Below are 13,455 nucleotides of genomic sequence, written 5' to 3'. Positions count from 1 at the left end.
AATAGAAGATTTACCCTTCAATGAAACCAGGTGTGTAATCACTGCCAGAACCACAACCAACTGGGGCATCAGTTTAGAACAATGAAGATTAACACACCACCGACCATATGTCTGCACCACCTGCATGGGACAAGCATGTACTGATCCTGCATTAGACAAGTACATACTGATTATGCTAGCAATAGTAACTGATTAGCCCATCCCTTAACGTGAGTAATTTGATTAGTCTATGCAACTGTATTGTAACATATATAAAACCCGCTTTCCTCTATATCAGGGCCCTCCATGCATTAGGCTGGAGATGTGGAGTGAAGAAAAGAGAAAGCTGTGGAACCATTACTGATGTTTTATGTTGAGAATATGAAAAGTCAGATTTTATGATGTGCAGAGCTTTCAGGTCCCTTAAGTCAGTGGTACTGAATGGTGTTCAGCACTTCTAAGAGCTTGTTCCCTCACTAGTCTACCCATTTCTTTTGAGCCCTGGTTCTCTTCATCCAGCCCTCTTTTATGCACTGCTTTCTAGCACAGTTGTCAGAGTCCAATGCTCTCTGATCAGGTTCTTTTAGATATTCCACACAAGGAGGTTTGAATGTTTTAATACCAAATTTATTTATTTGAACATATTTGATGTTACACAGGATTTTGATTTAGCAGTGATACAGCAATATACTGAAATCGCAACACAAGCACAATGCAGCAATTACAATATACAGTTGGATCACTGTACAAAGGTGATTCCTATTACCAGTCTTTCTATGCTCACCATCATGACGCTGGACATCCCAAGTCACCGGGAAGGAATATGTGGGTTGAATCTAGCTCAAGTCAGTTGCTCTCTTCAAAGTTCATTTTGTTGGTTGCTCAGTTTTTATACTCTATGTTGAGCTGAGCAACGTATACATTTCCCCTACCCCCACCCCATGCTGGTTTGACTAGTTCAGTGTTGTGGTTTAACCCCAACTGGCAACTAAGCACCACACAACCGCTCGCTCACTCCCCCCCGGTGGGATGGGGGAGAGAGTCGGAAGAGTAAAAGTGAGAAAACTCGTGGGTTGAGATAAAGACAGTTTAATAGGTAAAGCAGAAGCTGTGTGCACAAGCAAAGCAAAGCAAGGAATTCATTCACTACTTCCCATTGGCAGGCAGGTGTTCAGCCATCCCCAGGAAAGCAGGGCTCCATCATGCCTAATGGTTACTTGGGAAGACAAAGGCCATCACTCCAAACATCCCTCCTTCCTTCTTCCCCCAGCTTTTTATTGCTGAGCTTGACATCATATGGTATGGGATATCCCTTTGGTCAGTTGGGGTCAGCTGTCCCAGCTGTATTCCCTCCCAACTTCTTGTGCACCCCTAGCCTACTTGCTGGCAGGGTGGTGTGTGAAGCAGAAAAGGCCTTGATGCTGTGTAAGAACTGCTCAACAATAACTAAAACATCCCTGTATTAATCAACACTGTTTCCAGCACAAATCCAAAACGTAGCCCCATACTAGCTACTATGAAGAAAATTAACTCTATCCCAGCCAAAACCAGCACACTCAGGAAGACATTCACACTTTTCGATTAACTCAGGGAAGGCCGTTAACACAACCATTTGATCCACTCAATTGATAAAACCCCTTACTTAAAACAAATCCCACCCTCTGGTCCCCTTTGTGTTGAGATAAGTTCAGTTTTCTTTACAACAGCTGTGGTCATTCCCTGTATTCTTCCCTGAGCTTCATGAGCACATATCCTGTGCCCACCTCCTCTGAGCTGTCTTCCATTGTAGGGGTTTGTTGATCAGTCACAACAGTGTAATGAGATTTGAAGTCTTCAGTAAATTAAATCTGTTCACTTCAGACAACCAACAATGCCTGCAATTTCTCAAGACAAAAGTTCAATCAGCCCCATGTAAATGCAGTCCAGACTTGCAGTTAAGGCAGAAAATAGCTTCAGTAGGCTTCATAGTAGCACACTAGAAACCTTGTCCAGTACATGCAATCCTCTACTACATGACAAACATCATTAATAAGAATCTGATTCCAGTATAAATTGGATTTTGATGTGATGTTGCCCTTTAAAATGTCACCAGTAGCTTTTTATTACTTCAACTGTGACTAAAGATAGCATCAGGAAGATTATTTTCATGTACAGCTGTTATGTCTCTAGCTAGAGATTTTTTACCAGCTGGGTCTCCATAGATGATTTTGCCTTGGAGGCTCTTTGTGCCTGTACTTCTTTTCATCTGCTTTGGCAACTGTCCTGTATTAATTGTAGAGTAGGTAGGAAGCAGGAAGGATTTCTGCTCTTCAGCATTAAGTTTAGAAGGCCTTCTATTCTCCAGGTAAAACCTAATAGGTCTTGATTACACACAAGAGAAATGAATAATGCAGCTGAAGCTTTGTAACTTTTCTAGGTCATGAGACTAGAGTGAAACAATAATACTTATTTAATGACTGGTTTTCAGGGTTTATGACCCATATCCAATCATAAAATATGGCACTGTAATGAAATCAATATATCTTTTTGACAAAGCAAGTTTGGTGCTTTCTTTTGAGTGGCAGATTTGAGAAAGGGCTGATCTGACTGTGATATGGGTTAGAGGAATGGGATAGTTGTCCATGCAATACTGTCATATGGATAAGAGCTGATAGTGTACCAAGGGGTGCAAAGCAAGTGAGGAAAGAGGTCTAGAATATATGGGTTTTGCTCATTATTTTCCCAAATAACTCTTTGCCTCCTCAGAAATTGTTTTTGTGCTCAGTTCTTTTAACAAGATTGGGGGAAAAGGGAGGCAGGGATGCAAAAGTTTCAAAAACATACCTTGATTGTTAACCAGCATACGGTATGTGAACAGCATAAGAAGACTTCATGCTTATGACATCTATTTTATCAAGAATCAGTTTCTATATGGAGACTACAATTAAGGTTTTACCCATTTGCATGCATTTCTAGCACCTACTTCAACCCAAGTTCCCTTTGCTAAGATCAATTCAGACTCCTGCACTGATCTGCAGTTCCCACCTGATGAAAACTCAGATATCCAGTTAATCTGTTTTTCAGCCATGGAAGGACTGTGTCATGGATACTCTGTATTGCAATTTGGTGTAGCATGGCTTTTCAATAGTAACTGCTGAATAGGTCTGCTATTCCTATTCAGTCTTCTGTAGAGGGTTGAAAAGCAATGTCTCAAAATAGTGAATAGAGCATTCAAGATGTCATTGCAATAGAAATATCTTTATTTTCTTGATAGTGTGTGCCAGCCTAGTTCAATGATCTGCATGTTCTTGATGGCCCTTCAAAATCCCAATATCCAGTTCTGTCGTCTTTACTTTCTTGGATGTGCATGAAACCAAAAGCAAGCTGTGTATCTGTTTATCCATTTTTTAGTTTATATTTTAGCCTCTTCCTGTGTACATAAACTAAAAAGCTAAATTAAAGGCGTATCCATTGGCATCCAAATCTTAAGTGGTAGCTGACAAATATACTCTTCTTTCCTATTTATCAGCCCCTAGTTTTCTAATGTTATCTTCATCATTGATCAAGTAAAAGGTAGACTTAATTTGCTTCCATCTCCCAGCTTATTTTCTTATTTTTCATACAAAGTATGCCCAAGTGAAGGAAAATGGTTGTATTTTACTTTTTAATGTACAAAGGATGATTGCCTTTTCATAGGGAAAAAGAGCAAACCTGCACATAGTATTGCACATATTAATGAAGAATAGAGAGAGTCTGCAGTTCCTTATGCCACCAAAGCTTCTGTTCAGAATAAGATTCAAATATCTTTATAGAAAGGATTATGTGATGTAGTATCTTTAACAGCACAGACTGGACTCTGTGACCCTGGCAGGCACTACAAAATTTTTGTTTCTCTGAAATGAATGGGAATTTTGTTGCAAGGTTGTGAGGTTCTCACAGGGCGTTGGGCATTCTCACAGGGCATTCTAACATTGGCAAAATGATATGTATAACAACAGCAGTTCGGATAAGAATACGAGAACAACAGCCTTGTGTATTCAGTTCATGCACACTGAGGGGAGAAGATGATGACGGTTAGCTGGATTAAACAGAACCCAGGGAATTACAGACTCCTGAATGTGATGGAGCAACTAAGCATGGGAAATGTCTAACAACTTCAGGAAGGCTTTTGACACTGTCTCCCATAAGATCCTCATAGACGAGCTGTTGAAGTACGGGCTGGATAAGCAGACAGTGAGGTGAATTGAAAACTGGCTGAACGGCTGGGCCCAGAAGGTGGTGATCAGTGGCGCAAAGTCTAGCTGGAAGCCAGTGACTAGCAGTGTAACCCAGGGATCAATACTGGGTCCAATCCTGTTCAACATCTTCATTAATGATCTGGATGATGGGGCAGCATGTACTCTCAGCAAGTTTGAAGACAGCACCAAACTGTGAGGAGTGGCTGATATGCCACAGGGATGCGTTGCCATCTAGAGGGACCTGGACAGGCTGGAGAAATGAGCACGCAGGACCCTCATGCAGTTCAACAAGGGGAAGTGCAAAGTTCTGCACCTGGAGGGGAACAACCCCAGGTGCCAGTATATGCTAGGGGCAACCCAGCTAGAAAGCAGCTTGGCAGAGAAGGAACTTGAGGTCCTGGTGGACACCAAGCTGATCATGAGCCAGCAATGTGGCCTTTCTGGAAAGAAGGTGAATGGTATCCTCAGCTGCATTAGACAAACTATTGCCAGCAGGTCAAGGGAGGTGATCCTTCCCCTCTACTCAGCACTGGTGAGACCTGTGTCCAGTTCTGGGCTCCCCAATACAAGAGAGACATGGACATACTGAAGAGAGTCCAGCACAGGGCCACGAAGAATCTGAAGGGACTGGAGCATCTTGCCTATGAGGCAAGGCTGAGAGAGCTGGGACTGTTTAGCCTGGAAAAGAGAAGGCTCAGGGGGGATCTTATCAATGTATATAAATACCCAAAGGAAGGGTGCAAAAAGGATGGAGCCAGGCTCTTTCCAGTGACAGGACAAGAGGCAATGGGCACACAGTGAAACACAGGAGGTTCCATCTGAACATCAGGAAACCCTTTTTTACTGTGAGGGTGACCAAGCACTGGAACAGGTTGCCCAGGGAGGTTGTGGAGTCTCCCTCCTTGGAGATATTCAAAAGCCATCTGGACGTGGTCCTGGACAACCTGTTCTAGGTGACCCTGCTTGAGCAGGGGTATTGAAACAGATGACCTCCAGAGGTCCCTTCCAACCTCAGCCATTCTGTGATTTGGTGTGATTCTGTAATTTTGTGAAATAGAGGAGGAGTCAGCCTAAAAGGAAGTATAAAATAATCATGAAATGTTGTAACAGTGGAAGAAACTCTGGAGTGGAAACTGCAGCAGTCAAAACCCAGTTTGGCAGTGCCAGATGCTGCCTGGGGGCTTCCCACACTCTTCCCATCTGGGCAGCGCATCCTCCCATTGATTGCCATGAGCAGCCTTACCTACAGCCAGCCAGGGTCCAAGTGCTGGGGGCACAGCCAGGAGGGACCCTCACTGGGGTTCTGGGTGGTACCTCATGTGGGTCAGCAGGCTGTAGGGAGCCCCTTGGGAGCCCTTGTCCCCAGGAGGGGTGTGCAGACAGGGATTTTGCACACCCAGGAGTAGTGAGGGTGAGTAACCTGAGCTTCCCTGGACAGGGGGTGCAAGAGATGGAACTTTTTTGGATTATTTGTAGAAGAGTGCTTAGAAATTTGTAGGTGTTTATTAACATTTTCAAAGGAGCTTGTATTGTGGTTTATTTGTTGCATTACTGATATTGATCTTAAATGTATGGTTCACTGATTGACAGTTAATTCCGTGTTGTTAATAAATCAATAAACTGCCTCAATCCTGTTTTGGTTTAACAACATGAACTGAGTGTTCTTTCCCTGCAATACAGGGTTTGTTTGAGTAACTGGTCAGAATTAAGGCAGATGTAATAAGCTAGGAAGCTTTATGGAGAGTGTATACATATGCACACTATATATAGTTTTAAATTAACTAAATGATTGCAACTGCAGAAGTGGTCTCAATTTTGACATTAAAGGTTGCATGCCAGCAACTTTTGCTATATGCAAGTCTGAGAGTAAAGGTCTGAATTTCAAGGATAGAGTCCTTTCAAGGGGAGATTCTTGACATCTGCAAAATGCACTTTCTTATTGTAACAGCATAGGGCGCTATTTTAAATCTAACACAACATAACCGATTGGATGAATTTTGCTGACAAGGCCTGAAGACTTGCAACATGATGAAAAATAATGAGGACAGTTACAATTCTGTTCTCTTCCCTCGTGGTCTTAGGTGCTCATGTGCTCATCTGCTTCTGGGCAAGCTGTTGAAGGAAGAAGGATATGGTAGGTTTTAGTCAAGATATGAAATATGTATGACAAAGATTTTCTTGCAGGAGAATCCTGAGGGGTCTGCTCTTCCGCAGTATGTGACTAGGTTTGAGATGTTTTGGTCAGGCTTTTGGCTACCCCAGAACTGACAAAGATATAGAACTGGTTTGAGTTCTCCCTGATCATTCATCCTTTCTGGCATGTTCCAGTTTATTTTACTTATTTGCTGTCCACTTGTATCCTCACTTGTATGTTTTTATAATCTCTCTTTGGATCTGCCTAACTAGGCTTAACGAAGGAGATGATGGGAACGTTAACTGTCAAACATGCCAAATTATTTCTTTCTGTTCCCTTTCTTGCCTCTGTCCTCCTCCTGGATTTCATGCTTTACAACTCCTGCTGCCTTAATAGTATTAGTGTTTATTTCATGAAAAGAAAAGCTCACATAGCTGACAGTTCTGGTATACTCATTTAAAAATGCATATGGAAAGTGTCAGAGAAACAAAGTATTGGTATTGCCTTCCTACATTGCCATGGCAAACCACCTGGAGCCCCACTGAGTAATGAATTACTGGTGACAGCAAAGCCTCTGACTACAGGCATCCTTCTGAACATAAATGGAAATATAATGTTTTTTCTTCATCATGTATTCTTAATTCCAACTAGACACTGTCCCTCAGGAATACTTTTTGGACAAGTCATTATACACTGGTATCTTAAGAACTGTTCTTTAGTATGAATTTATCATTAGTGTAATTCTCACTAAGAAGCTCTGTGTGATGCAAAAGGTAGGCGGTAGATTCCACAGCACAAACTTCACAAACTGAATTGTACAGAGAAAAATAAGTAGCATGAATCTGAAGTACACGCCTTTCACATTAGTGAGTTCTGAGCTTTTAATGACAAGTATTCATATATCTAATACAGGCAACAATTATACAAAATTAATTCTGGTTTGATATAAACCTCCTACTCTGATGATAAATACTGTAAAATACAAACTGAAATGAACATGAATTCACAGGGCAACAACCTTTTCCTGACTTAATTTTTATAGTTAAGAAGATAACTACTTTTAAATAGGTCCAATATTTCCACCTTAACAGTCTGATTATTATGTTAAATCAGATCAGATGCAAAATTATTTTTATTACAGATCCTCTGGTGTTAACCAGCCAAGTGGCTTCTGCTAAATTTATATCCCAGTGATTCCATGCCCCAGTGCCCAACGCTCTCAACATAGTCTTTAATAGTCCATTATATCTCTCAGTCTTTCCAGAGGCTTGTGGGTGATAGGGGATGTGATACACCCACTTGATGCCATGTTTCTTGGCCCAGGAGTTTATGAGGTTATTTCAGAAATGAGTCCCATTGTCTGACTCAGTTCTTTCTGAGGTACCACGTCACCACAAAATTTGCCTTTGAAGGCCTAAGATGGTTTTTGGGGCAGTGGCATGGTTTACAGGGTATGCTTCTAGCTACCCGGTAGTTGCTTCCACCATGGTGAGTATGTAGTGCTTGCCTAGGCACGTTCATGGCAGTGGTCCAATATAGTCAATTTGCCAGGTCTCACCATATTGAAAACCCAGCCACTGCCCTCTATTCCAGGGAGACTTTACTCGTGTGGCTTGCTTGATTGCGGCACATGTTTCACATTCATGGGTGACCTGCGTAATGACCTCCATGGTCAGGTCCACCCCTCTCCCATCTGTATGTTGCATCTCTCCCTAGATGTCCTGATGTTTCATGGGCCCCATCGAGCTACAAATAGCTCGCCCTTACACTCCCAGTCCAGGTCCACCTGAGCTACTTCAATTTTGACAGCCTTGTCTACCTGTTCATTGTTTCAATGTTCTTCAGTGGCGCAGCTTTTGGGCATGTGAGCATCTACATGATGTACCTTTAGAGCAGTTTTCTACCCAGGCAGTGATGTCTTGCCACAGTGCAGTAGCCCAGATGAGTTTACCCCTGCACTGCCAATTGGTCTTATTCCACTGCTGTAGCCACCCCCATAGGGCATTAGCCACCATCCAGGAGTCAGTATAGAGATAAAGTACCAACCACTTTTCTTGTTCAGCAGTCTCTAGGGCTAGTTGGATGACTTTTTCACTTCTACAAACTCACTTGACTCACCTTCTCCTTCAGTGGCTTCAATGACTTGTCGTGTGGGACTCCACACAGCAGCTTTCCACTTCCGATGGTTTCCTACAACATGACAGGATCCCTTGGTAAACAGAGCATAATGCCTTTCATCTTCTGATAACTCATTATATGTGGTGCCTCTTGGGCACGAGCCACCCTCTCAGGCGATGCTCCTAAATCTCTGCCTTCTGGACAGTCCATGATCTCTTCCAGAATTCCCGGGGAGCTGGGGATCCACGCTCAAGCCCATTGTGTGATCAACACTACCCACTTACTCCATGTAGCACTGGTTGCGTGACGTGTAGAGGGGATGATTGCTTTGAACATCCAGTGCAGCATGGGCAATCACGGTGCCAAGAGTAGATATGCTTCTGTACCAACAACTTACGAAGCAGCTCAAACCCCCTCATATACTGCTAGCATCTCTTTTTCAGTTGGGGTGTAGCGGGCTTCTGATCCTTGATACTCCCAGCTCTAAAACCCTAGAGGTCGACCTCAGGTTTCTCCTGAGGTTTTCTGCCAGAGGCTCCAGGTGAGACTATGCTCCCCAGGTGCAGTGTAGAGCACATGTTGCAGAGCTGGTCCTATCCAAACAGGCCCAAGAGCTACCACACAAGCAATCTCCTGTTTGATCCTCTCAAAGGCTTGCTGTTGCTCAAGGCCCCACTCAAAATAGTTCTTCTTTCAGGACACTTGACAGAGAGGGCTCACAAGCTGTCCTGGAATATGCATTCTCCAGAATCCTTAGAATCATAGAATCATAGAATATCCTGAGTTGGAAGGGACCCACAAGGATCATCGAGTCCAACTCCTGCCCCTGCATAGGACAACCCCAAAAATCATACCATATGCCTGAGGGCGTTGTCCAATTGCTTCTTGAATGTTGTCAGGCTTGGCGCCATGACTGCCTCCTGGGGGAGCTTGTTCCAATGCTGCACCACCCTCTGGGTGAAGAACCTTTTCCTAATGTCCAACCTAAACCTCCCCTGGCGTATCTTCCTGCCATTCCCTCGGGTCCTATCATTGGTCGCCAGGGAGAAGAGATCAGCACCTGCCCCTCCTTCTTCCCTCATGAGGAAGCTGTAGACTGCGATGAGGTCTCCCCTCAGTCTCCTCTTCTCCAGGCTGAACAGACCAAGTGACTTCAGCCGCTCCTCGTACGGCTTCCCCTCTAAACCCTTCACCATCTTCGTGGCTCTCCTCTGGACACTCTCTAGTAGCTTCGTATCCTTTTTGTACTGTGGCGCCCAAAACTGCACACAGTACTCGAGAAGAGGCCGCACCAATGCAGAGTAGAGCGGGACAATCACCTCCCTCGATCAGCTAGCAACACAGTGCTTGATGCACCCCAGGACACGGTTGGCCCTCTTGGCTGCCAAGGCACACTGTTGGCTCATGTTCAACTTGCTGTCGACCAGAACCCCCAGATCCCTCTCCGCGGGGCTGCTCTCCAGCCTCTCGTTCCCCAGTCTGTATGTACATCCGGGATTGCCATGTCCCAGGTGCAAAATCTGGCACTCGCCCTTGTTAAACTTCATACGGTTGGTGATTGCCCAGCTCTCTAATTTGTCCAGATCTCTCTGCAGGGCCTCTCTGCCCTCGAGAGTGTCAACGGCTCCTCCCAGTTTTGTGTCATCAGCAAACTTAGATAGCAAACCTTCAAGTCCTGCATCCAAGTCATTTATGAAGATATTGAAGAGCACTGGCCCCAAGATGGATCCCTGCGGAACCCCGCTAGTGACTAGTTGCCAGCCCGATGTAACCCTATTTACTATAACCCTTTGAGCCCGACTCGTCAGCCAATTGCTCACCCATTGCATTCTGTGTTCATCCAGCTGTATGCTGGACATTTTGTCCAGGAGGATACTGTGAGAGACAGTATCGAAGGCTTTACTGAAGTCCAAAAAGATTACATCGACTGGCTTCCCTTGGTAAACTAGGTGGGTAACCTTGTCGTAGAAGGAAATCAAGTTGGTCAAGCAGGACTTTCCCCTCGTGAATCCATGCTGGCTGGGACCAATGACTGCGTTGTCTTTCAGGTGTTTTTCAATAACTCCCAGAATAATCTTCTCCATGATTTTGCCAGGCGCAGAGGTGAGACTGACAGGCCTGTAGTTACCAGGGTCATCCCTGTTGCCCTTCTTGAAGATTGGGACAACGTTTGCCAGCTTCCAGTCAGCTGGGACCTCCCCAGATTCCCAAGAGCATTGAAAATCATTGAGAGAGGTCTCGCTATGACATCAGCCAGCTCTTTCAGTACCCTGGGATGAATCCCATTGGGCTCCATTGACTTATAGGGATCCAGCTGGAGCAGCAAATCCCGCACAAGTTCGGGGTTGGTTGGGAGTTTGTTGTTCTCGCAGTCATGGTTCTCTAGCCCAGGGCTCTGGGGGTCCCGGAGCCCATCCTCAGTGTTGAAGACCGAGGCGAAGAAAGCATTAAATGTCTCTGCTTTGTCTATATCCCTGTTTGTGAGGTGACCGTGCTCGTCAAGTAATGGGCCATTGTTATTTCTTGCCTGCCTGTTGCTATTTACATATTTATAAAAGCCCTTTTTGTTGTCCTTCACAGTACTGGCCAGCTTCAGCTCCAGTTGAGTTTTGGCCGCGCGTATTTCCTCTCTACAGTGGCAAACAGCCGCTCTGTAGTCCTCCCATGTCGCCTGACCTTGCTTCCACTGGCCATACATTTTCTTTTTTCGCCTTCGTTCTAGAAGAAGATCCCTACTCAGCCAAGCCGGCCTTCTACCTCGCCTGCTTGACTTCCAACATTTTGGAATTGCCTGCTCCTGTGCTCTCAGGAGGTGGTACTTAAAAAGTGACCAGCACTGATGGACCCCAGCACCTTCAAAAGCTTTTTCCCAGGGGACCTTACTAAGTAGTTCCCTGAGCAGCCTGAAGTCAGCTCTCCTCGTATCCAGAGCTGAGGTCTTGCTGGCAGTTCTCCTCCTGTTACCATAGATTTTAAACTTCACTGCTTCATGGTCGCTGTGGCCAAGGCAGCCACCAATCGCCACTTCACCCACAAGACCCTCTCTCTTAGTAAGCAGCAAGTCGAGGAAGGCAGCTTTCCTGGTCGGTTCTCTTAGCACTTGTACCAAGAAGGTATCATCCAGATGCTTTAAGAGTCTTCTGGACCTGCTTGTACCAGCTGTGTGGTATTCCCAGTTGACATCTGGCAAGTCAAAGTCCCCCATAAGGACAAGGGCAGATGACTTGGAAGCATCCCTTAGTTCCTTAAAGAATAACTCATCCGTGTCATCATCCTGGCTGGGTGGCCTATAGTAGACTCCCACAACGACATCCGCTTTCTTTGTCTGTCCCTTAATCCTTACCCAGAGGCTCTCAACTGTGCCATCACCAACTGCTACCTCCATGCATTCCAGCCCCTCCACTACATACAATGCCACCCCGCTGCCTCGCCTGCCCTGCCTATCCCTCCTGAAGAGCCTGTAACCATCCATCATGGCACACCAGTCACAGGACTCATCCCACCAGGTTTCACTTAGGCCTATGACATCGTATCTCTGGGACTGGGCCAAGGCATCTAGCTCCTCTTGCTTGTTCCTCAGGCTGCGTGCATTTGTGTAAAAAAACACTTCAACTGCGGTTCATTGTGCTTGTTGCCTCGTGGAGCAGTCTGAGGAATTTCACTAGCACGCAGCTCCTCGAACTTTGGCATGCCATCCCATTGCTCGTCACTGACTAGCCAGGTATTGTCCCTTTCCCCCTTCCAATCTAGTTTAAAGCTCTATCAATCAGCCCTGCTAGCTCCTGGGCAAAAACCCTTTTCCCCTTCTGAGATAGGTGCATCCCATCAGATGTCATTAGGCCTGGGGATGAATAGACCATCTGTCCTGGTTTCAGCTGGGATAGAGTTAGTTTTCTTCTTAGTAGCTGGTAGAGCACTGTGTTTTGGATTTAGGATGAGAATAATGTTGATAACGCACTGATGTTTTCGTTCTTGCTGAGCAGAGTTTACACTAGTCAAGGACTTTTCAGCTTCCCATGCTCTGCCAGGTGCATAAGAAGCTGGGAGGGAGCATAGCTAGGACAGCTGATCCAGACTGGCCAAAGGGCTATTCCATACCATATGACGTCATGCTCAGTATATAAGCTGGGGGAAGAAGAAGGAAGGGGGGGACGTTCAGAGTGATGGCGTTTGTTTTCCCAAGTAACCGTTACGTGTGATTGAGCCCTGCTTTCCTGAGGATGGCTGAACACCTGCCTGCCCATGGGAAGTAGTGAATGAATTCCTTGCTTTGCTTTGCTTGCGCGCGCAGCTTTTCATTTACCCATTAAACTGTCTTTATCTCAACCCATGAGTTTTCTCACTTTTACTCTTCCGATTCTCTCCCCCATCCCACCAGGGGGGAGTGAGCGAGCGGCTGTGTGGTGCTTAGTTGCTGGCTGGGGTTAAACCACAACACCATCCCATGATCGAAAAACCCAAAGTTCCACCAATGACAGCAGCCTCGGAGCCACGTGTTGATCATCTGGGTCTGCCCCTTCCATTCAATGTTCTTCCCTGCTACCGGAAGGATCGAAGAAAACACCACCTGAACACCTCATCCTTCAACTAACCGCCCCAAGGCTCTGAAATCCCTTTTGATTGACTTTAGGATTTTTCTTTGTTATCTCTTCGCTGCCGATATGGAGAACTAATAGTGGGTAGTAGTCTGAGGACCTTACCAGACTGGGGAGTTTTCTAGTGATGTCTCTTATCCTTGCCCCTGGGAGGCAGCAGACTTCCCTGTGGGTTGGATCCGGTCGGCATATGGGACCCTCCATTCCCCTCAGAAGGGAGTCACCCATGACAACTACCCTTCTTTTTTTCTTGACATGGGTGGTTGTGATGCAGGGGGAGGCTGCCTAGACGACCCCTCCATCCCAGAAGGACCTGCATCCACATCATCACTTGTCTGCCCATCCAATTCCAGGGCCTCATAGTAGTTGTGGTTCAAATCGTTAGCGATCGATAGGAGAAAAATTGCCAGCA

The 13,455-nt window shown here is 45.4% G+C and overlaps 1 long non-coding RNA gene across 1 annotated transcript in view; it reads right to left on the bottom strand.

The window, feature by feature from the left end:
* Nucleotides 1–663: 663 nt before the first annotated feature.
* LOC148055442 (uncharacterized) overlaps nucleotides 664–13,455 on the bottom strand; it is a 53,739-nt gene continuing 40,947 nt past the window's right edge. Inside the window, exons 3-4 of the long non-coding RNA XR_015705361.1 lie at nucleotides 8,449–8,520; nucleotides 664–6,308 (exon numbers count right to left, since the gene is read on the bottom strand). This is a non-coding gene — a long non-coding RNA (uncharacterized LOC148055442). The remainder of the gene's footprint in view (nucleotides 6,309–8,448; nucleotides 8,521–13,455) is intronic.

The sequence above is a fragment of the Nipponia nippon genome, unplaced genomic scaffold, assembly GCF_047370975.1.
Source record: "Nipponia nippon isolate SJK-2023a ecotype South Korea unplaced genomic scaffold, ASM4737097v1 scaffold_22, whole genome shotgun sequence".
In the NCBI taxonomy this organism is placed as follows: domain Eukaryota; kingdom Metazoa; phylum Chordata; class Aves; order Pelecaniformes; family Threskiornithidae; genus Nipponia; species Nipponia nippon.
This window is presented reverse-complemented; position numbering and strand designations above follow the sequence as displayed.